The sequence below is a fragment of the Ranitomeya variabilis genome, chromosome 3, assembly GCF_051348905.1.
Source record: "Ranitomeya variabilis isolate aRanVar5 chromosome 3, aRanVar5.hap1, whole genome shotgun sequence".
Lineage (NCBI taxonomy): Eukaryota > Metazoa > Chordata > Amphibia > Anura > Dendrobatidae > Ranitomeya > Ranitomeya variabilis.
The window spans coordinates 611,940,793-611,962,689 of NC_135234.1; positions in this window are offsets into that span (position 1 = coordinate 611,940,793).

A 21,897-nucleotide genomic window follows, 5' to 3' on the forward strand; every position below is an offset into this window, starting at 1 on the left:
TCCCGCTTTCTAGTGCACGACATGGTAAAACCAATGATGTCATTCAAAAGTACAACTCGTCCCGCGAAAAACAAGCCCTCACATGGACATTTTGACCAAAAAATAAAAAGGTTATGGATCTGGTCGTTAACACTTGAGTGTTGCTTTACTTAGGCCCCCATTCACACGTCCTGGTGATTCCTGTACTGGAAAAAACCAGTACTGGTGAGATTCATGGTCTGTGTCCATGTGCCATCCATATGTACGTATGTGACATCTGTGCGACATCCTTGTATCCGTTCCCTGTCTATGTGTCACATCCATGTGCTGTCCATGTGACACGTACTGGCTCCTGGGAAAAGCAGTGCAGTTAGCTATTCCCAGATGCTGGGTGCTGAAGGCAGCTCTCCTCATTGTTGCCTGGTCTTACTGAGATCAGCATGACCAGGCAGCAATGATGTAAGCTGTATTCAGCACCCACTGTGTATATCGTGCAAAAATAAATAATTTAACAAAAAATAGCGTTGGCTCCCTCATAATTTTTTTAATGACTAGAGGGAAAGCAGACCACTGGTGGCTGATGTTAATATTCTGAGAAAAGGGCCAAAAGCCTTTTATATTTCAAGGCTATTAATATCAGCTCACAGCGGTTTGTTCAGCCTTTACTGGTTATCATAAGGGATACCCCCCAGAAAATTGACGTGTTGTCCCTCTATAATCAAAAATCAGCAAACGCTAAACAGACAGCTGTGGGTCTGGAAATGGGCCATGAATATTGCCCCCCTCCCAGATTAAAAATATCAGCTCTCAGCTGCCCCAGAAATGGTGCATCCATAAGATGAGCCAATTCTGGCACTTAGCCTCCGCTCTTCCTACTTGCCCTGTGGCAGTGTCAAGTGGGGTAAAATGATTGGGATTGATGTCAGCTTTGTAATGTCAGCTGAAATCAAGCCTAGGGGTTAGTAATGGAGAAGTGTTTGTAAGACGTCCCCATTACTAACCCCATAGTATGTTTTGAAATAAACACACAGCAAGAATAAAATCCTTTATTTGAAATAAATACTCCCTGACCCTCTTTTTCCCATTTACTACAGCTGACAATGCAAAGCTGACATCAACCCCAACCCTATTATCCCACTTCCACTGCTCCAGGGCAAGTGGAAAGCACCAGATTTGGCGCATCTTATGGATGCACCATTTCTGGGGCGGCTGATAGCTGATGATGGTAGCCTGGGAAGGGGGACAATATCCCTGGCCCTTTCCAAGGCTGTTAATATCAGCCCCCCTCTGTCTGGTTAGCCTTTTAAAGGGGGACTGTCACGATTGGACTGGTGAGTAAACTGGGACCAGGGGAACCTTTCCTGGCCCTAGCTCTAGGGGGTGCCCTAACTCACCCTGTTCCCCGGGATACCTCAGATGGCGAGGATGCCAAGGCCTCCGCCCTTACCCTGTCTCCTGACTGCCGCCCTGCGTCTGTCCCCCTCCCCACCCGGGGAAGAGAGGTGCTACCATGTACAACAGTACACCAACCCGACAAACAGGGGAACGAAGACAAGAGTAAAAAGAAAACTCCACTCACACAAAATATGCTCTCACAAATAACAGAGGTATCCACCAGGGTGTGAAGGACGGGGAAAGTAAATAAGGCAGGTAAGGATGAGGAATTTTTCAAGCGTACAAACCATACAACTGTCGCACAATAAATTCCTCCAGCTCTCCAAACACCAGCTCCTCTTTACTCCAGGTCTATCTAGCAAGTGCTATTTCAGACGAAGATCTGACCAGAAGGCCTAGCTTATATAGGAGAGAGGAGTGGCTAACCGAGCACAGCTGAAAGCAGGAATTTCCACATAGCCTATTAACCCCTGTCCTGCTGAAAGAAAACAAAACACTTTTAATACACAGGAGAAGTGCTTCTTCTCAGAGATGAAGCAGAAGCCATCAGATGCAGTGGTCTTCTGGTACAGCTCTGTCGCAGTTACTCCGTGAAAGTACCCCCCTTCTATGAGGGACCTCCGGAACCTCAGGACCTGGTTTATCTGGGTGGGCCGCATGAAAGGCCCGAGCCAGTCTGGTCGCATGAACGTCGGAAGCTGGAACCCACATCCTCTCCTCAGGACCGTACCCCTTCCAATGCACCTGTCAGGACTCTGAACATTTTCTACCTTTTGTGCATTACTGCCCTTTTCCAAGATGGCGTCTTTGGTCTCATGTGCACTGTGTCTTCCTGCTATAAGACTCCACCCCAGCCTTCAGTCTGTGCTAAAGTATTCTGCCTTGCATCCAGCTCCTGACCTCTGAATACTCCCTGGCTATATACCTGCTCCTGTGAACCTGTGGGGTTATCCTGCTGCTCTGCTCTGAGTTCCTGCTGCATACACCAGTTCCAGTAATCCTCATTCATCTGCTGCTCGTGTTTACTTCCATCTCATTTTCTGGACATGTAAGCTGTTTCTGCTCTGCAAAAACCTGAGACTATTAACCAGGCCTCCCTGGTTGAGCTAAGATATGATTTGAACTGCCTTATAAGCTTATCTATCTGTGTTTGGACTAAGACAAGGATTTATTTGTGTCAAGTATCCTCAAGAATAACTGTGCTTCATAGACTTTCTGCTTGATTGCATTTTCCTCTGAAGTTTCCTATAGACTGCTAAGCTGCGTTTAATATTTACACCAAGTGTTGTGGACTTGAGTTTCTCTCTGCACCTGTTTGAATCACCGTGTGATAATATAGACTTTACCACTTATAAAACTGTGTCCTGTAGTTGTCTTGTTCCACGCAAAGAGTCTCCTGAGTTATCCCCTATAATTATTACAGGATACTCTAGCCATAAAAAAAGGAGACTGCTGGAACAATGACTGCAGAGAGCAGATTAGAGCAGGTGTTTTCCATAATTAGATCACTGCAGAAAGATGTGGAAGGTCTGCAAAAGAAGTTTGGAAGCTTTGAACACAATCAACAATCAAGTGTTTGGACAAACTTTGCAGGACTTAAGCAACCGCATGGCAGCCCAGGAAAACAAACTTGCTGGCATAGAGTCCCAGTATGGACGGGCTTTTCAGGACCTAAGCACGCAAATAGCTGCACAAGTGACTTTACCCTCTGGGCAACCGCCACCAGCTAGCCCACCTAAGTTGCCCCCATTCAGATTTAATGGTGATCGCGACAAATTTCGTGGCTTTGTGAATCAATGTATGCTATATTTTGATGTGCATGCTGACCATTTTCCTACTGATAGATCCAAAGTATTGTGTGTAATAATGCTACTGACCTCACGAGCGCTCGCCTGGGCGAATCCGATGATTGAGTCTCGTGACCCACGGTTAAATAACTTGGATGATTTCTTGGCCGCTATGGCATTAATGTTTGATGACCCTAATCACTGTGCAACCGCTGAATCTGCTTTGTTGTCTTTATGCCAGGCTAAACGTTCTGTTATTGAGTATGCCACTGAATTCAGGAGATTAGCGGTAGATACCAATTGGGACAGTTATGCACAATTGGCTATTTTTAAAACGGGTCTGTCTAGTATTATAAAAGATGAACCAGCTCGCTCTGAGTCACCACAAGAGCTAGAGACATTTATACAGCACTGTGTGCGCATAGACATTCGCCTTACTGAGCGTAGGCAAGAGAAATTTGCTGCATATAACTGTATTTCTAACTTTTCCCTTCCTTCCAAAGAGCCTGCAGGTAAAACCTCTCGGGAGGTGGAGGAGGTGCCCATGCAAATTGATTCCGTTCAGAGGCACGAGATCAATGAGCGCCGTGAGCATCGCCTTCATGAAAGTCTATGTTTCCACTGCGGCCAGTCTGACCACTTCTTGATCAATTGTAGTAAGGGTCCTAGATGGCCTAACAAGGTGCTAGCAGCAGTAGGGGAGTTTGACAACTGTGATGATGAATCTGACATCTCTGAATGTAGCCTGCCTTTAAACGCTGTATTCCATTCACTTTCTATGACTTCAACCCCCAAGGAGCTGAAGGAGAAGAACTCTCACTGTTCTCTCCCTATTAAGATCCTGTGTTCAGGACAGTGAGATTTCCAGTGCAGCTATAATTGACTCAGGTGCAGGTGGCAATTTCATGGATATTGCATTTGCCAAGGAATATGGTATTGAAATTCAGCAAAGAGCCTCTCCAATTACCAAGGAAACAGTGGATGGGTCACCTTTAATCTCTGGGCCTGTGGATCAGGAGACCGTACCCCTTGAAATTTTGTTGGAGCCTAATCATCAGGAGCAACTTTCTTTCTTGCTAATTTCTTCTCCTCATTTTCCGGTGATTTTAGGCATTCCTTGGTTGCATTCTCAGAACCCAATTATCAACTGGGAGACTGTTATGGTTCTCAATGGCGAGAGAACATAGCCCAGCATATATGAGAACTAGCTCTTGGAAGATGGAAACTATACTGACCATGAACTAAACCTGCCGCACAACTAGAAGTGGCCGGGTAGCATGCCTACGTTTTTTTATCCCTAGATGCCCAGCGCCAGCCGGAGAACTACCTAATCCTAGCAGAGGAAAAGACAGTCCTGGCTCACCTCTAGAGAAATTTTCCCAAAAGGCAGACAGAGGCCCCCACATATATTGGCGGTGATTTTAGATGAAATGACAAACGTAGTATGAAAATAGGTTTAGCAAAAATCGAGGTCCGCTTACTAGATAGCAAGAAGACAGAAAGGGCACTTTCATGGTCAGCAGAAAACCCTATCAAAACACCATCCAGAAATTACTTTAAGACTCTAGCATTAACTCATAACACCAGAGTGGCAATTTCCGCTCACAAGAGCTTTCCAGACACAGTAACGAAACAGCAGCTGTGAACAGGAACAAAATGCAAAAACACACAAGGACAAAAGTCCAACTTAGCTGGGAGTTGTCTAGTAGCAGGAACATGCACAGAAAGGCTTCTGATTACATTGTTGACCGGCATGAAACTGACAGAGGAGCAAGGTTATATAGCGACTCCCACATCCTGATAGGAGCAGGTGAACAGAGGGGATGATGCACACAAGTACAATTCCACAAGTGGCCACCGGGGGAGCCCAGAATCCAATTTCACAACAGGAGACCAAGGAGATTATCTTTCCAACAAGGAGCAACTCAGTGTTAACAGAAGCTGTCCCTGAGACCACGGCTACGGAACCACATGTACAGGTATTTTCTTTACCTCCAGCATATAAAGAGTTCTCTGACATCTGTGACAAGAAGAATGCAGATCAGCTTCCTCCACACAGGCATTATCACTGTCCCATTGAGCTGCTTCCTGGGGCAGCTATTCCTTTTGGTAATGTATACCCTTTGGCGGCACCTGAGCTTCAAGCCTTAAAGGAGTATATTGATGAAAATCTGGCCAAAGGCTTCATACATCCTTCTTCCTTACCAGCAGGGGCGCCTATTTTTTTTGTAAAAAAGAAGGATGGGACCCTGAGACCCTGTGTTGACTATCGGGAACTCAATAAGGTAACCGTACGAAACCATTACCCTTTGCCTCTGATTCCCGAATTACTGGAAAGAGTCTGCCATGCTAAGGTGTTCTCTAAACTGGATCTTCGTGGGGCTTATAATTTGGTGCGTATTCATCCAGGGGATGAGTGGAAGACAGCATTCCGATGCCGGTATGGACACTTTGAATATCTCGTGATGCCCTTCGGGCTTTGTAATGCCCCTGCAATGTTTCAGCACCTTGCTAATGACATTTTCAGAGATTTGTTGGACCAGTTTGTAGTGATCTATTTAGACGATATTCTAATCTTTTCTGACTCTCTACAGGCACATGAAGAACAAGTCAAAGCTGTTTTAAGACGTCTGAAAGCGAACCATCTATATATCAAGCCGGAGAAATGCGAGTTCCATCGTTCTGAGATACAGTTCTTAGGTTATATCATCTCTCCTGTTGTGAACTGTGTTTCTGGGCTCCCTCTGGTGGTCACTAACGGTATTGTGTTAGGCATGTTTTGTTGCAGGCCTGAGCTCCAGCTGTGTCGTTAAGCAGCAGGTGTTCCCTATTTGAGTCTCCTCTGGACTCAGTCTCTTGCCTGGCATCGTTGTATCCAGACCTATATGGTCTCCTCCGGATTCCTTTCAGTCTGCCTCATGCAAGAAAAGCTAAGTCTGTTTTGTACATTTGGATCATTTGCATTATTCAGTGTTTTTGTCCAGCTTGCTTTACATTTGATTTTCTGACTCGCTGGAAGCTCTAGGGGGCTGATATTCTCCCTCCACATCGTCAGTCGGTGTGGGGGTTCTTGAATGTTCAGCGTGGATGTATTTGTAGGGTTTTCTGCTAACCGCATAGTCCACTATCTATTTTCTACTATTTAGACTATTGGGCCTCACTTTGCTGAATCTAGTTCATCTCTACGTTTGTGCTTTCCTCTTGCCTCACCGTTATTATTTGTTGGGGGCTTTCTATATCTTTGGGGTTCAATTTCTCTGGAGGCAAGTGAGGTCTTATTTTTCCTCTCTAGGGGTAGTCAGTTCTCCGGCTGGCTCGAGACGTCTAGAACCAACGTAGGCACGTTCACCGGCTACTTCTAGTTGTTTGTGTTAGGATCAGGTATGCGGTTAGCCCAGTTTCCACCTCCCTTGAGCAGTACTTGTATTTTTGCTTTCTTGCCGGAATATCAGAGATCCTCAGCCATTGGGATCATAACAGAATGCCAGGCCTAAAAGAAAATGTTTAATGCATCGCAGAAGCGGGATTAAAAAGAAGTTCTGAGTTTTTTTTTTGTTTTTTTTTGCTGCAGTTTGCCTAGCTTCTTGCATCCCCTTTTTCTCTGAGTGGCTGAAACTCTGCTGCAGATATGAATGTCCAGACTCTGACTTCTAGTGTGGATCAGCTTGCTGCTAGGGTGCAAAACATTCAGGATTTTGTTATCCATAGTCCTATGTCTGAACCAAAAATACCTATTCCTGAGCCGTTTTTTGGAGACAGATCTAAATTCCTGAATTTCAGGAATAATTGTAAATTGTTTCTGTCTCTGAAACCTCGTTCCTCTGGTGATTCCGCTCAGCAAGTTAAGATTGTTATTTCCTTCTTGCGCGGCGACCCTCAGGATTGGGCCTTCTCTCTGGCGCCAGGAGATCCTGCATTGGTGAATGTTGATGTGTTTTTCCTGGCGCTTGGTTTGCTTTATGAGGAGCCTAATCTTGAAAATCAGGCTGAAAAAATGTTGCTGGCTATCTCTCAGGGTCAGGATGAAGCTGAGGTATATTGCCAAAAATTTCGGAAATGGTCCGTGCTTACTCAATGGAATGAGTGTGCACTGGCCGCAAATTTCAGAAATGGTCTTTCTGAAGCCATTAAAGATGTGATGGTGGGGTTTCCTATCCCTACAGGTCTGAATGACTCAATGGCTCTGGCCATTCAAATTGATCGACGTTTGCGGGAGCGCAAATCTGTTAATCCTTTGGCGGTGCTGTCTCAACAGTCACCTGATTCTATGCAATGTGACAGAATTTTGACCAGAGCCGAGCGACAAAATCATAGACGTCAAAATGGGTTGTGTTTTTACTGTGGTGATTCAACACATGTTATCTCAGCATGCTCTAAACGTTTAAAAAAAAAAGTTAATCCTGTCGCCATTGGTACTTTTCAGCCTAAGTTTATTTTGTCGGTGACTTTAATTTGTTCATTATCTTCTTACTCAGTTATGGCTTTTGTGGATTCTGGTGCTGCTTTAAGTCTGATGGATTTGTCGTTTGCCAAGCGCTGCGGTTTTGTCCTGGAGCCTTTGGAAAATCCTATTCCTCTTAGAGGAATTGATTCTACGCCATTGGCAGAGAATAAACCTCAGTATTGGACGCAAGTGACCATGTGCATGACTCCTGTACATCAGGAGGTGATTCGTTTTCTGGTACTGCATAAAATGCATGATGTTGTCGTTTTGGGTCTGCCATGGTTGCAGGCCCATAATCCAGTTTTAGATTGGAAAGCTATGACTGTGTCTAGTTGGGGGTGTCAGGGGATTCATGGCGATTCTCCATTGGTGTCTATTGCTTCTTCTACTCCTTCTGAGATCCCTGAGTTTTTGTCAGACTTTCAGGATGTATTTAATGAGGCCAGGTCCAGTGCCCTTCCTCCTCATAGGGACTGTGATTGTGCTATAGATTTGATTCCTGGTAGTAAGTTTCCTAAGGGACGACTCTTTAATTTATCTGTGCCAGAGCATGCCGCGATGCGGAGTTATATAAAGGAGTCTTTGGAGAAGGGACATATTCGCCCATCCTCGTCCCCTCTTGGTGCAGGATTCTTTTTTGTGGGCAAGAAAGACGGGTCTCTGAGACCTTGTATTGATTATCGTCTTCTGAATAAGATCACGGTTAAATTTCAGTATCCTTTGCCATTGTTGTCTGATTTGTTTGCTTGGATTAAGGGATCCAGTTGGTTCACCAAGATAGATCTTCGTGGTGCGTATAACCTTGTGCGCATAAAGCAGGGAGATGAATGGAAAACGGAATTTAATACGCCCGAGGGTCATTTTGAGTACCTGGTGATGCCTTTCGGATTATCTAATGCTCCTTCTGTGTTTCAGTCCTTCATGCATGACATCTTCCGGAAATATCTGGATAAATTTATGATTATTTATCTGGATGATATTTTGGTTTTTTCTGATGATTGGGAGTCCCATGTGAACCAGGTCAGGATGGTGTTTCAGGTTCTGCGGGAAAATGCTCTATTTGTGAAGGGCTCAAAATGTATCTTTGGGATACAGAAGGTTTCTTTTTTGGGTTTTATTTTTTCCCCTTCTACTGTGGAGATGGACCCAGTCAAGGTCCGTGCCATTCACGACTGGACTCAGCCCACGTCTGTTAAGAACCTGCAGAAGTTCTTGGGCTTTGCTAATTTTTACCGTCGTTTTATCGCTAATTTCTCCAGCGTGGTTAAACCTTTGACGGATATGACTAAGAAGGGTTCTGATGTTGCGAACTTGTCTCCTGCGGCCGTGGAGGCATTTCGGGAGCTGAAGCATCGGTTTACTTCAGCGCCAGTCTTGTGCCAGCCGGATGTCTCTCTTCCCTTCCAGGTTGAAGTTGATGCTTCTGAGATTGGTGCAGGGGCTGTTTTGTCGCAAAAAAGTTCTGATGGCTCCGTGATGAAGCCATGCGCCTTCTTTTCAAGGAAATTTTCGCCTGCTGAGCGGAACTACGATGTTGGTAATCGGGAGTTGTTGGCTATGAAGTGGGCATTTGAGGAGTGGCTCGAGGGAGCTAGACATCGTGTGGTGGTCTTAACTGATCATAAAAATCTGATTTACCTCGAGTCTGCCAAGCGCCTGAATCCTAGACAGGCTCGTTGGTCGTTGTTTTTCTCCCGTTTTGACTTTGTGGTCTCGTACCTGCCTGGTTCAAAGAACGTGAAGGCTGATGCACTTTCTAGGAGTTTTGTGCCTGACTCTCCAGGAGTCTCTGAGCCGGCTGGTATTCTCAGAGAGGGAGTGATTTTGTCTGCCATTTCCCCAGATTTGCGACGAGGGCTGCAAAAATTTCAGGCTGATAGGCCTGATCGTTGTCCACCGGAGAGATTGTTTGTCCCTGATGGATGGACCAGCAGGGTTATTTCTGAGGTTCATTCTTCGGTGTTGGCGGGACATCCTGGGATTTTCGGTACCAGAGATTTGGTGGCTAGGTCCTTTTGGTGGCCTTCCTTGTCGCGGGATGTGCGTTCTTTTGTGCAGTCTTGTGGGATTTGTGCTCGGGCTAAGCCTTGTTGTTCTCGTGCCAGCGGGTTGCTTTTACCCTTGCCTATCCCAAAGAGGCCTTGGACGCACATTTCCATGGATTTCATTTCAGATCTTCCGGTATCTCGGAAGATGTCTGTCATCTGGGTGGTGTGCGATCGTTTTTCTAAAATGGTCCATTTGGTGCCCTTGCCTAAGTTGCCTTCCTCTTCTGATTTGGTCCCTTTGTTCTTTCAGAATGTGGTTCGTTTGCATGGCATCCCTGAGAATATTGTATCTGACAGAGGATCCCAGTTTGTGTCCAGATTCTGGTGATCCTTTTGTGCTAAGATGGGTATTGATTTGTCTTTTTCGTCGGCTTTTCATCCTCAGACTAATGGCCAGACCGAGTGAACTAATCAGACGTTGGAGACTTATTTGAGATGTTTTGTTTCTGCTGATCAGGACGACTGGGTTACCTTTTTGCCTCTGGCCGAGTTTGCCCTTAATAATCGGGCTAGTTCTGCCACCTTGGTTTCACCCTTTTTCTGCAACTCTGGTTTTCATCCTCGTTTCTCCTCGGGTCAGGTTGAGCCTTCTGACTGTCCTGGGGTTGATTCTGTGGTGGATAGGTTGCAGCGGATTTGGAACCATGTGGTGGACAATTTGAAATTGTCACAGGACAGGGCCCAGCGTTTTGCCAACCACCGCCGCCGCGGTGTGAGTCCCCGACTTCGTGTTGGGGATTTGGTTTGGTTGTCTTCTCGGCATGTTCCTTTGAAAGTCTCCTCTCCTAAGTTCAAGCCTCGCTTTATCGGTCCTAATAAGATTTTGGAAATCCTTAACCCGGTGTCTTTTCGCTTGGACCTTCCAGCGTCATTTGCTATTCATAATGTGTTCCATAGGTCCTTGTTGCGGCGGTACGTGGTGCCTATGGTTCCTGCTGTTGAGCCTCCTGCCCCGGTTTTGGTTGAGGGCGAGTTGGAGTACGTGGTGGAGAAGATTCTGGATTCTTGTATCTCTAGACGGAAACTCCAGTATTTAGTTAAATGGAAAGGCTATGGTCAGGAGGATAACTCCTGGGTTGTTGCCTCTGATGTTCATGCGGCTGATTTGGTTCATGCCTTTCACGCTGCTCATCCTGATCGCCCTGGGGGTCTTGGTGAGGGTTCAGTGTCCCCTCCTCAAGGGGGGGGGGGTACTGTTGTGAACTGTGTTTCTGGGCTCCCTCTGGTGGTCACTAACGGTATTGTGTTAGGCATGTTTTGTTGCAGGCCTGAGCTCCAGCTGTGTCGTTAAGCAGCAGGTGTTCCCTATTTGAGTCTCCTCTGGACTCAGTCTCTTGCCTGGCATCGTTGTATCCAGACCTATATGGTCTCCTCCGGATTCCTTTCAGTCTGCCTCATGCAAGAAAAGCTAAGTCTGTTTTGTACATTTGGATCATTTGCATTATTCAGTGTTTTTGTCCAGCTTGCTTTACATTTGATTTTCTGACTCGCTGGAAGCTCTAGGGGGCTGATATTCTCCCTCCACATCGTCAGTCGGTGTGGGGGTTCTTGAATGTTCAGAGTGGATGTATTTGTAGGGTTTTCTGCTAACCGCATAGTCCACTATCTATTTTCTACTATTTAGACTATTGGGCCTCACTTTGCTGAATCTAGTTCATCTCTACGTTTGTGCTTTCCTCTTGCCTCACCGTTATTATTTGTTGGGGGCTTTCTATATCTTTGGGGTTCAATTTCTCTGGAGGCAAGTGAGGTCTTATTTTTCCTCTCTAGGGGTAGTCAGTTCTCCGGCTGGCTCGAGACGTCTAGAACCAACGTAGGCACGTTCACCGGCTACTTCTAGTGGTTTGTGTTAGGATCAGGTATGTGGTTAGCCCAGTTTCCACCTCCCTAGAGCAGTACTTGTATTTTTGCTTTCTTGCCGGAATATCAGAGATCCTCAGCCATTGGGATCATAACACTCTCCCCAGGGGCTGAACATGGAATCTGGTAAGATTCAGGCTATCCTTGACTGGCCGTTACCCAAGAACGTTAAGGAGGTCCAACGTTTTATTGGTTTTGCACATTTCTACAGACGCTTCATTCGAAATTTTTCTGATATTGTCCGTCCCATTACTTCCTTGACAAAGAAGGAAAAGCCCTTTAAGTGGTCATCACAAGCTCAAGAAGCTTTTGATCGGCTTAAGATCTGTTTCACATCAGCACCGCTGTTGATACACCCAGATCCAACACTTTCATTCATTGTGGAGGTGGACGCTTCTGATAATGCTTTGGGGGCTATTCTCTCCCAAAGAACTGGAGAGAAGGGTCTGCTACATCCTTGTGCTTTCTTTTCCCGTAGACTAACCTCAGCAGAGAATAATTACGACGTGGGAGACAAGGAATTGCTGGCTATTATTGCGGCTTTCAAAGAATGGAGGCATCATCTGCAAGGAGCTACACAACAGATCATAGTGCTAACTGACCATCGCAATTTAGAGTTCCTTAGATCCGCTAGATGTCTTTCTCCTCGTCAGGCTTGTTGGAACTTATTTTTAAATCAATTTAACTTTGTTATCTCGTACCGTCCAGGTTCCCGTAATGGGAAGGCTGATGCTTTATCCCGAATCCATGTTGCAGATTCCATACCTGGAGCCCCGTCCAAGACCATTCTATCTGATGCCAATTTCATCGGAGTTATCCACGATCAGGACTTGTGGAAGGAGTGCAGGGAGGCCTATGACGGTTATGTATTTCTGGCCAACCCACCTGTGGATATTAATCTTGTTTTTAAGGGAGGCATGTGGTTCAGAGATTGACGTAACTACGTCCCTGAGGTCGTCCGTCTGCAGATCCTCAAGTTGGTACATGACTCCAAGTTGGCTGGTCACAGGGGGGTACAGAAGACACAAGAGTTCCTGAGCTGATTCTTCTGGTGGCCAACTTGCCTGAAGGATACCAAGGACTATGTTCTCTCTTGCGAGGTATGTGCCCATTACAAGACTCCTCATGTGGCACCTACGGGTCTTCTACAACCATTACCTGTTCCATCCCGCCCTTGGGGGTCTATATCAATGGACTTTATTGTGGAGCTGCCTATATCGGGGGGCATGAATACAATCATGGTGGTAGTTGATTGCCTGACTAAAGCTGCTCATTTTGTTCCATGCACCGGCCTCCCCTCAGCTAAAGATACAGTGAACTTGGTTATACAGAATGTCTTTTGGTTGCATGGGGTTCCGGATGAGATCATCTCTGACCGTGGCGTACAGTTCACTTCAAGATTCTGGAAGGGGTTTTGTGTTGTGAACTGTATTTCTTGGCTCCCTCTTGTGATCACTAGCGGTATGACACTTTGATTGTCTTTCTCAAACAAAGCATTATCACGCAAAACCTGAAACACCATCCTGACCTGTTTTACATGAGAATCCCAATCATCAGAAAAAACCAGAATATCATCCAGATAAACAATCATAAATTTATCTAGATACTTCCGGAAGATGTCATGCATAAAGGACTGAAACACTGAAGGAGCATTAGAGAGCCCAAAAGGCATCACCAAGTACTCAAAATGACCTTCGGGCGTATTAAACGCAGTTTTCCATTCATCTCCCTGCTTAATGCGCACAAGGTTGTACGCACCCCGAAGATCTATCTTGGTGAACCACTTGGCACCCTTAATCCGGGCAAACAAGTCCGACAATAGTGGCAAAGGATACTGAAATTTGACCGTGATTTTATTCAGAAGCCGATAGTCTATACAAGGGCTCAAAGTGTCTCTTTGGAGTGCAGAAGATTTCCTTTCTGGGTTTCATTTTCTCCCCTTCTACAGTAGAGATGGACCCAGTCAAGGTCGGAGCTATTCATGATTGGACTCAACCCACGTCTGTTAAGAGTCTACAGAAGTTCTTGGGTTTTGCGAATTTCTACCGTCGTTTTATTGCTAATTTCTCTAGCGTTGTTAAACCTTTGACGGATATGACCAAGAAAGGTTCTGATGTTGCTAATTGGGCTCCAGCAGCCGTCGAGGCTTTCCGGGAGCTGAAGTGCCGGTTTACTTCGGCGCCTGTTTTGTGCCAGCCTGATGTCTCACTTCCCTTTCAGGTTGAAGTGGACGCTTCTGAGATCGGTGCAGGGGCTGTTTTGTCGCAGAGAGGTTCTGGTTGCTCTCTGATGAGACCTTGTGCTTTTTTTTCTAGGAAATTTTCGCCTGCGGAGCGGAACTATGATGTTGGTAATCGGGAGTTGTTGGCCATGAAGTGGGCATTTGAGGAGTGGCGTCATTGGCTCGAGGGAGCTAAGCATCGTGTGGTGGTCTTGACTGATCACAAAAATTTGATGTATCTCGAGTCTGCTAAGCGCCTGAATCCTAGACAGGCTCGTTGGTCGTTGTTTTTCTCCCGTTTTGACTTTGTGGTCTCATACCTGCCTGGTTCGAAGAATGTGAAGGCTGATGCTCTTTCTAGGAGTTTTGTGCCTGACTCTCCGGGAGTCTCAGAGCCAGCTGGTATTCTTAAAGAGGGAGTAATCTTGTCGGCCATTTCTCCTGATTTGCGACGTGTGTTGCAGAGATTTCAGGCTGGTAGACCTGATCCTTGCCCACCAGATAGACTGTTTGTTCCTGATAAATGGACCAGCAGAGTTATCTCCGAGGTTCATTCCTCAGTGTTGGCAGGGCATCCTGGGATTTTTGGTACCAGAGATTTGGTAGCTAGGTCCTTTTGGTGGCCTTCCTTGTCGCGGGATGTGCGTTCGTTTGTGCAGTCCTGTGGGATTTGTGCTCGGGCTAAGCCTTGCTGTTCTCGTGCCAGCGGGTTGCTTTTGCCCTTGCCCGTCCCGAAGAGGCCCTGGACACACATTTCCATGGATTTCATTTCAGATCTTCCGGTGTCTCAAGGAATGTCTGTTATCTGGGTGGTATGTGATCGCTTTTCCAAGATGGTCCATTTGGTGCCCTTGTCTAAGTTGCCTTCCTCTTCCGATCTGGTTCCTTTGTTCTTTCAGAACGTGGTTCGTTTGCATGGCATTCCTGAGAATATCGTGTCTGACAGAGGATCCCAGTTTGTGTCCAGATTCTGGCGATCTTTTTGTGCTAAGATGGGCATTGATTTGTCGTTTTCATCTGCCTTTCATCCTCAGACTAATGGCCAAACGGAGCGAACTAATCAGACACTGGAGGTTTATTTGAGATGTTTTGTTTCTGCAGATCAGGATGATTGGGTGACCTTTTTGCCATTGGCTGAGTTTGCCCTCAATAATCGGGCTAGTTCCGCTACTTTGGTTTCGCCATTTTTCTGCAACTCTGGTTTTCATCCTCGTTTTTCCTCGGGGCATGTTGAGTCTTCTGACTGTCCTGGGGTGGATTCCGTGGTGGATAGGTTGCAGCGGATTTGGAATCATGTGGTGGACAACTTGAAGTTGTCACAGGAGAAGGCTCAGCGTTTTGCCAACCGCCGCCGCGGTGTGGGTCCCCGACTTCGTGTTGGGGATTTGGTTTGGTTGTCTTCTCGGTATGTCCCTCTGAAGGTTTCCTCTCCTAAGTTTAAGCCTCGCTTTATTGGTCCTTATAAAATTTTGGAAGTCCTTAATCCGGTGTCTTTTCGTTTGGATCTTCCGGTGTCGTTTGCCATTCACAATGTGTTCCATAGGTCTTTGTTGCGGCGGTACGTTGTGCCTGTGGTTCCTGCTGTTGACCCTCCTGCTCCGGTCTTGGTTGAGGGCGAGTTGGAGTACGTGGTGGAGAAGATCTTGGGTTCTCGTCTCTCTAGACGGAGGCTTCGGTATCTGGTCAAATGGAAGGGCTATGGTCAGGAGGATAATTCCTGGGTGGTCGCCTCTGATGTTCATGCGGCCGATTTGGTTCGTGCCTTTCACGCTGCTCATCCTGATCACCCTGCTGGTCGTGGTGAGGGTTCGGTGACCCCTCCTTAAAGGGGGGTACTGTTGTGAACTGTATTTCTTGGCTCCCTCTTGTGATCACTAGCGGTATGACACTTTGATTGTCTTTCTCCAGGTTGGTACCCACCTGGTTCGTTAGGCCTTGGGTGTTCCTATTTAGACTTCCTGGAAGCTCAGTCTAGTGCCTGGAATCGATGTAATCAGTCTATGTCTGTTTTCTCCTGACTCCTGGTCCTCTGATTTTTGCAAGAAAAGCTAAGTCCGCTTTCTTATTTTGGTTTATTGCATTTGTTCTTATTTTTTTCCAGCTTGTACAAAATGTGATTCCTGTTTTTGCTGGAAGCTCTAAGGGGGCTGATATTCTCCCCCCACACCGTTAGTCGGTGCGGGGGTTCTTGGATATTCAGCGTGGATATTTTTGTAGGGTTTTTGCTGACCGCATAAGTCCGCTTCCTATTTTCTGCTATTAATTAGTGGGCCTCTCTTTGCTAAATCTAGTTCATACTTACGTTTGTCTTTTCTTCTTACCTCACCGTTATTATTTGTTGGGGGCTTGTATATTAACTTTGGGGTCCTTTCTCTTGAGGCAAGTGAGGTCTTATTTTCTCTGAAAGGGTTAGTTAGTTCTCCGGCTGGTGCGAGATGTCTAGAACCAACGTAGGCACGTTCCCCGGCTGCTTCTAGTTGTTTGTGCTAGGATCAGGTATGCGGTCAGCCAAGTTACCACCTCCCTATGAGCTGGTTTTTGTGGTTGCGGACTTAGCTACAACTCCTGAGATCCTCTACCACTAGGATCATAACAGTTTTGCTCTGCACTCAATATTAATGTCTGTCTCTCTTCCGCTTACCATCCTGTTGTGGATTCTGTTTGTGGGCTCCCTCTGGTGGTTACTGCTGGTACTGGGTGACTTTGGTGGGTTGCGGCCTTTGGTTTCCACCTGTCCATCAGAGGCTGGGTGTTTCCTATTTTACTTGGCCTTTCTGTCATTCCCTTGCCGGCTATCAATGTATTCAGATGTGCTCTGTTTGGTTCCTGCCTACCTGCTCCCAGATCTTTCAGGATAAGCTAAGTGCTGATTTTCAGTTGTTTGTTTTTTTGTCCAGCTTGCTTATTATGTCTCTATGCTAGCTGGTAGCTCTAGTGGACTGAGGTTCTCCCCATGTGCCATGAGTTGGCACATGGGTTCTTGTAATCTCAGGATGGTTTTTTGATTAGGGTTTTTTGCTGACCGCTCAGACCCCTTTTGTATCGTTCTGCTTTCTAGTTTACAGCGGGCCTCAATTTGCTGAACCTATATATATCATCTCTATGTGTGTGCCTTCCTCTCATTTCACCGTCAATACATGTGGAGGGCAACTATACCTTTTGGGGTTCATTCCTCTGGAGGCAAGTGAGGTCTTATTTTCTCTGCAGTACTAGTTAGCTCTTAGGCTGGTGCGTGGCGTCTAGAACCAACGTAGGCACGCTCCCTGGCTATCTCTAGTTGCGTTTGTCAGGCGTAGGGCAGCGGTCAGCCCAGGTTCCATCACCCTAGAGCTCGTCCGATATTTTGTATTACTTTGCTTGTCCCTTGCTATCCCTAGCCATTGGGATTCATGACAGTATAGCCGGCCACAAAGTGTTAATTGTTTGGGCTGAAGCAGGAGAAAAAGAAGTGTTTAAGGGAATTTTTTTTTTTTTTTTTCCCTTCAGAGTTTTGCTGCCTAGCCCTTAATTGCTGTCTAGCTGCTTCTTACCTCCTCTTAACCCTTGAATGGCTCTGATATTAGCTGTTTAACATGGATGTCCAGAGTTTGGCTTCCAGCCTGAGTAATCTCGCGGCAAAAGTTCAAAACATACAGGATTTTGTTGTTCACACTCCCATGTCTGAACCTAGAATTCCTATTCCAGAGTTATTTTCTGGAGATAGATCTACCTTCCTGAATTTCAGGAACAATTGTAAATTGTTTCTTTCTTTAAAATCTCGCTCCTCTGGAGACCCTGCTCAATAGGTCAAGATTGTAATATCTTTCCTGCAGGGCGACCCTCAGAATTGGGCATTTGCATTGGCACCAGGGGATCCTGCATTGCTCAATGTGGATGCGTTTTTTCTGGCATTGGGATTGCTCTATGAGGAACCCAACCTGGAGATTCAGGCTGAAAAGGCTTTATTAGCCCTCTCTCAGGGGCATGATGAAGCGGAAATATATTGTCAAAAATTTCGGAAATGGTCGGTGCTTACTCAGTGGAATGAGTGCGCCCTGGCTGCTAACTTCAGAAATGGTCTTTCCGAGGCCATTAAGGATATTATGGTGGGGTTCCCTACGCCTACAGGTCTGAATGAGTCGATGGCTATGGCCATTCAGATTGATCGGCGTTTACGGGAGCGCAAACCCGTGCACCAGTTGGCGGTGTCTTCTGAACAGGCACCTGAGACTATGCAATGTGATAGAATTCAGTCCAGAAGTGAACGGCAAAATTATAGGCGGAAAAATGGATTGTGTTTTTATTGTGGTGATTCAGCTCATGTTATATCAGCATGCTCTAAACGCACAAAAAGGGTTGATAAATCTTTTGCCATTGGTACTCTGCAGCCTAAGTTCATTTTGTCTGTGACTCTGATTTTTTCACTGTCTTCCATTTCCGTCGATGCCTATGTGGATTCAGGCGCTGCCCTGAGTCTTATGGATTGGTCATTTGCTAAACGCTGCGGTTTCAGTCTGGAGCCTCTGGAAGTTCCTATCCCTCTGAAGGGAATTGACTCTACACCATTGGCTATGAATAAGCCGCAGTATTGGACACAAGTGACCATGCGCATGACTCCCGTTCATCAGGAGGTGATTCGCTTCCTTGTACTGTATAATTTACATGATGTACTAGTGCTTGGTCTGCCATGGTTACAAACTCATAATCCTGTCCTGGACTGGAAAACAATGTCTGTGTTAAGCTGGGGATGTCAGGGGGTTCATGATTATGCACCTCCGATTTCAATCGCTTCATCTACTCCTTCTGAGATCCCTGCGTTTTTGTCTGACTATAGGGATGTTTTTGAGGAGCCTAAGCTCAATTCGCTCCCTCCTCATAGAGATTGTGACTGTGCTATAGAATTGATTCCTGGCAGTAAGTTCCCTAAGGGTCGTTTATTTAATCTGTCACTGCCAGAGCATACTGCTATGCGGAATTATATTAAGGAGTCCTTGGAAAAGGGACATATTCGTCCATCTTCGTCCCCTCTGGGAGCAGGTTTTTTTTTCGTGGCAAAAAAAGATGGTTCCCTGAGGCCTTGTATAGATTATCGCCTTCTGAATAAGATTACAGTCAAATATCAGTATCCACTGCCATTATTGACTGATTTGTTTGCTCGCATTAAGGGGGCTAGGTGGTTCACTAAGATAGATCTTCGCGGTGCGTATAATCTGGTGCGGATAAAACAGGGTGACGAGTGGAAAACCGCATTTAATACGCCTGAGGGCCATTTTGAGTATTTGGTAATGCCTTTTGGACTCTCCAATGCTCCGTCAGTCTTTCAGTCCTTTATGCACAATATTTTCCGTGAATATCTGGATAAGTTTATGATTGTGTATTTGGATGATATTTTGGTGTTTTCTGATGACTGGGAGTCTCATATTTTACAGGTCAGGAAGGTGTTTCAGGTTCTGCGGGCCAATTCTCTGTTTGTGAAGGGCTCAAAGTGTCTCTTCGGAGTCCAGAAGATTTCTTTTTTGGGGTACATTTTTTCTCCTTCTACTATTGAGATGGATCCCGTCAAGGTTCAGGCGATTTGTGACTGGACACAACCTTCATCTGTTAAGAGCCTTCAGAAGTTCTTGGGGTTTGCTAATTTTTATCGTCGGTTCATTGCTAATTTTTCCAGTATTGTTAAACCTTTGACTGATTTGACTAAAAAGGGTGCTGATGTTGCTGATTGGTCTCCTGCGGCCGTGGAGGCCTTTCAGGAACTTAAGCGCCGGTTTTCTTCTGCTCCTGTGTTGTGTCAACCAGATGTTTCACTTCCTTTTCAGGTTGAGGTTGATGCTTCCGAGATTGGAGCGGGGGCGGTTTTGTCACAGAGAAGTTCTAATGGCTCGGTGATGAAGCCATGTGCATTCTTCTCTAGAAAATTCTCGCCCGCCGAGCGCAATTATGATGTGGGTAATCGGGAGCTTTTGGCCATGAAATGGGCATTTGAGGAGTGGCGTCATTGGCTTGAGGGTGCTAAACATCGTGTGGTGGTCTTGACTGATCACAAGAATCTCATTTACCTTGAGTCTGCCAGGCGTTTGAATCCTAGACAGGCTCGTTGGTCGTTGTTTTTTTCTCGTTTCAATTTCGTGGTTTCATACCTGCCAGGTTCAAAGAATGTGAAGGCAGATGCTCTTTCCAGGAGTTTTGTGCCTGACTCTCCTGGAGACTCTGGGCCTACTGGTATCCTTAGGGATGGGGTAATATTGTCCGCCGTATCCCCAGACTTGCGACGTGCATTGCAGGAGTTTCAGGTGGATAAACCGGATCGTTGTCCACCAGAAAGACTGTTTGTTCCGGATGATTGGACCAGTAGAGTCATCTCCGAGGTCCATTCTTCTGTGTTGGCTGGTCATCCTGGAATATTTGGTACTAGAGACTTGGTGGCCAGGTCTTTTTGGTGGCCTTCCTTGTCTAGGGATGTGCGTACCTTTGTGCAGTCTTGTGAAGTGTGTGCTCGAGCTAAGCCTTGCTGTTCTCGGGCCAGTGGGTTGTTGTTATCCTTGCCCATCCCGAAGAGGCCTTGGACGCACATTTCCATGGATTTTATTTCTGATCTCCCGGTTTCACAGAAAATGTCCGTTATCTGGGTGGTGTTTGACCGCTTTTCTAAGATGGTTCATTTGGTGCCCTTGCCTAAGTTGCCTTCCTCCTCTGAGTTGGTCCCTTTATTTTTTCAGAACGTGGTTCGTTTGCATGGGATTCCGGAGAATATCGTTTCTGACAGGGGATCCCAGTTTGTGTCTAGATTTTGGCGGACGTTTTGTGCCAAGATGGGCATTGATTTGTCTTTCTCGTCTGCATTCCATCCTCAGACGAATGGCCAGACGGAGCGAACTAATCAGACCTTGGAAACTTATTTGAGGTGTTTTGTTTCTGCTGATCAAGATGACTGGGTTGCTTTTTTGCCACTGGCCGAATTTGCTCTTAATAATCGGGCTAGTTCTGCCACGTTGGTCTCTCCTTTTTTTTGTAATTCGGGGTTTCATCCTCGTTTTTCCTCTGGTCAGGTGGAGTCTTCGGATTGTCCTGGAGTGGACGTGGTGGTGGACAGGCTACATCAGATTTGGAATCAGGTGGTGGACAATTTGAAGTTATCTCAGGAGAAGACTCAGCAGTTTGCTAATCGCCGTCGCCGCGTGGGTCCCCGACTTCTTGTTGGGGATTTGGTGTGGTTGTCTTCTCGTTTTGTCCCTATGAAGGTCTCTTCTCCTAAGTTCAAGCCTCGGTTCATCGGTCCTTATGGGATCTCGGAGATTCTTAACCCTGTATCTTTTCGTTTGGATCTCCCAGCATCGTTTGCTATTCATAATGTGTTCCATCGGTCGTTGTTGCGGAGGTATGAGGTGCCCGTTGTTCCTTCGGTTGAGCCTCCTGCTCCGGTGCTGGTGGAGGGAGAATTGGAGTATGTTGTTGAGAAGATCTTGGATTCTCGTGTTTCCAGACGCAAACTCCAGTATTTGGTTAAGTGGAAGGGTTATGGTCAGGAGGATAATTCCTGGGTGGTCGCCTCCGATGTTCATGCTACTGATTTGGTCCGCGCCTTCCATAGAGCTCACCCTGATCGCCCTGGGGGTTCTCGTGAGGGTTCGGTGACCCCTCCTCAAGGGGGGGGTACTGTTGTGGATTCTGTTTGTGGGCTCCCTCTGGTGGTTACTGCTGGTACTGGGTGACTTTGGCGGGTTGCGGCCTTTGGTTTCCACCTGTCCATCAGAGGCTGGGTGTTTCCTATTTTACTTGGCCTTTCTGTCATTCCCTTGCCGGCTATCAATGTATTCAGATGTGCTCTGTTTGGTTCCTGCCTACCTGCTCCCAGATCTTTCAGGATAAGCTAAGTGCTGATTTTCAGTTGTTTGGTTTTTTGTCCAGCTTGCTTATTATGTCTCTATGCTAGCTGGTAGCTCTAGTGGACTGAGGTTCTCCCCATGTGCCATGAGTTGGCACATGGGTTCTTGTAATCTCAGGATGGTTTTTTGATTAGGGTTTTTTGCTGACCGCTCAGACCCCTTTTGTATCGTTCTGCTTTCTAGTTTACAGCGGGCCTCAATTTGCTGAACCTATATATATCATCTCTATGTGTGTGCCTTCCTCTCATTTCACCGTCAATACATGTGGGGGGCAACTATACCTTTTGGGGTTCATTCCTCT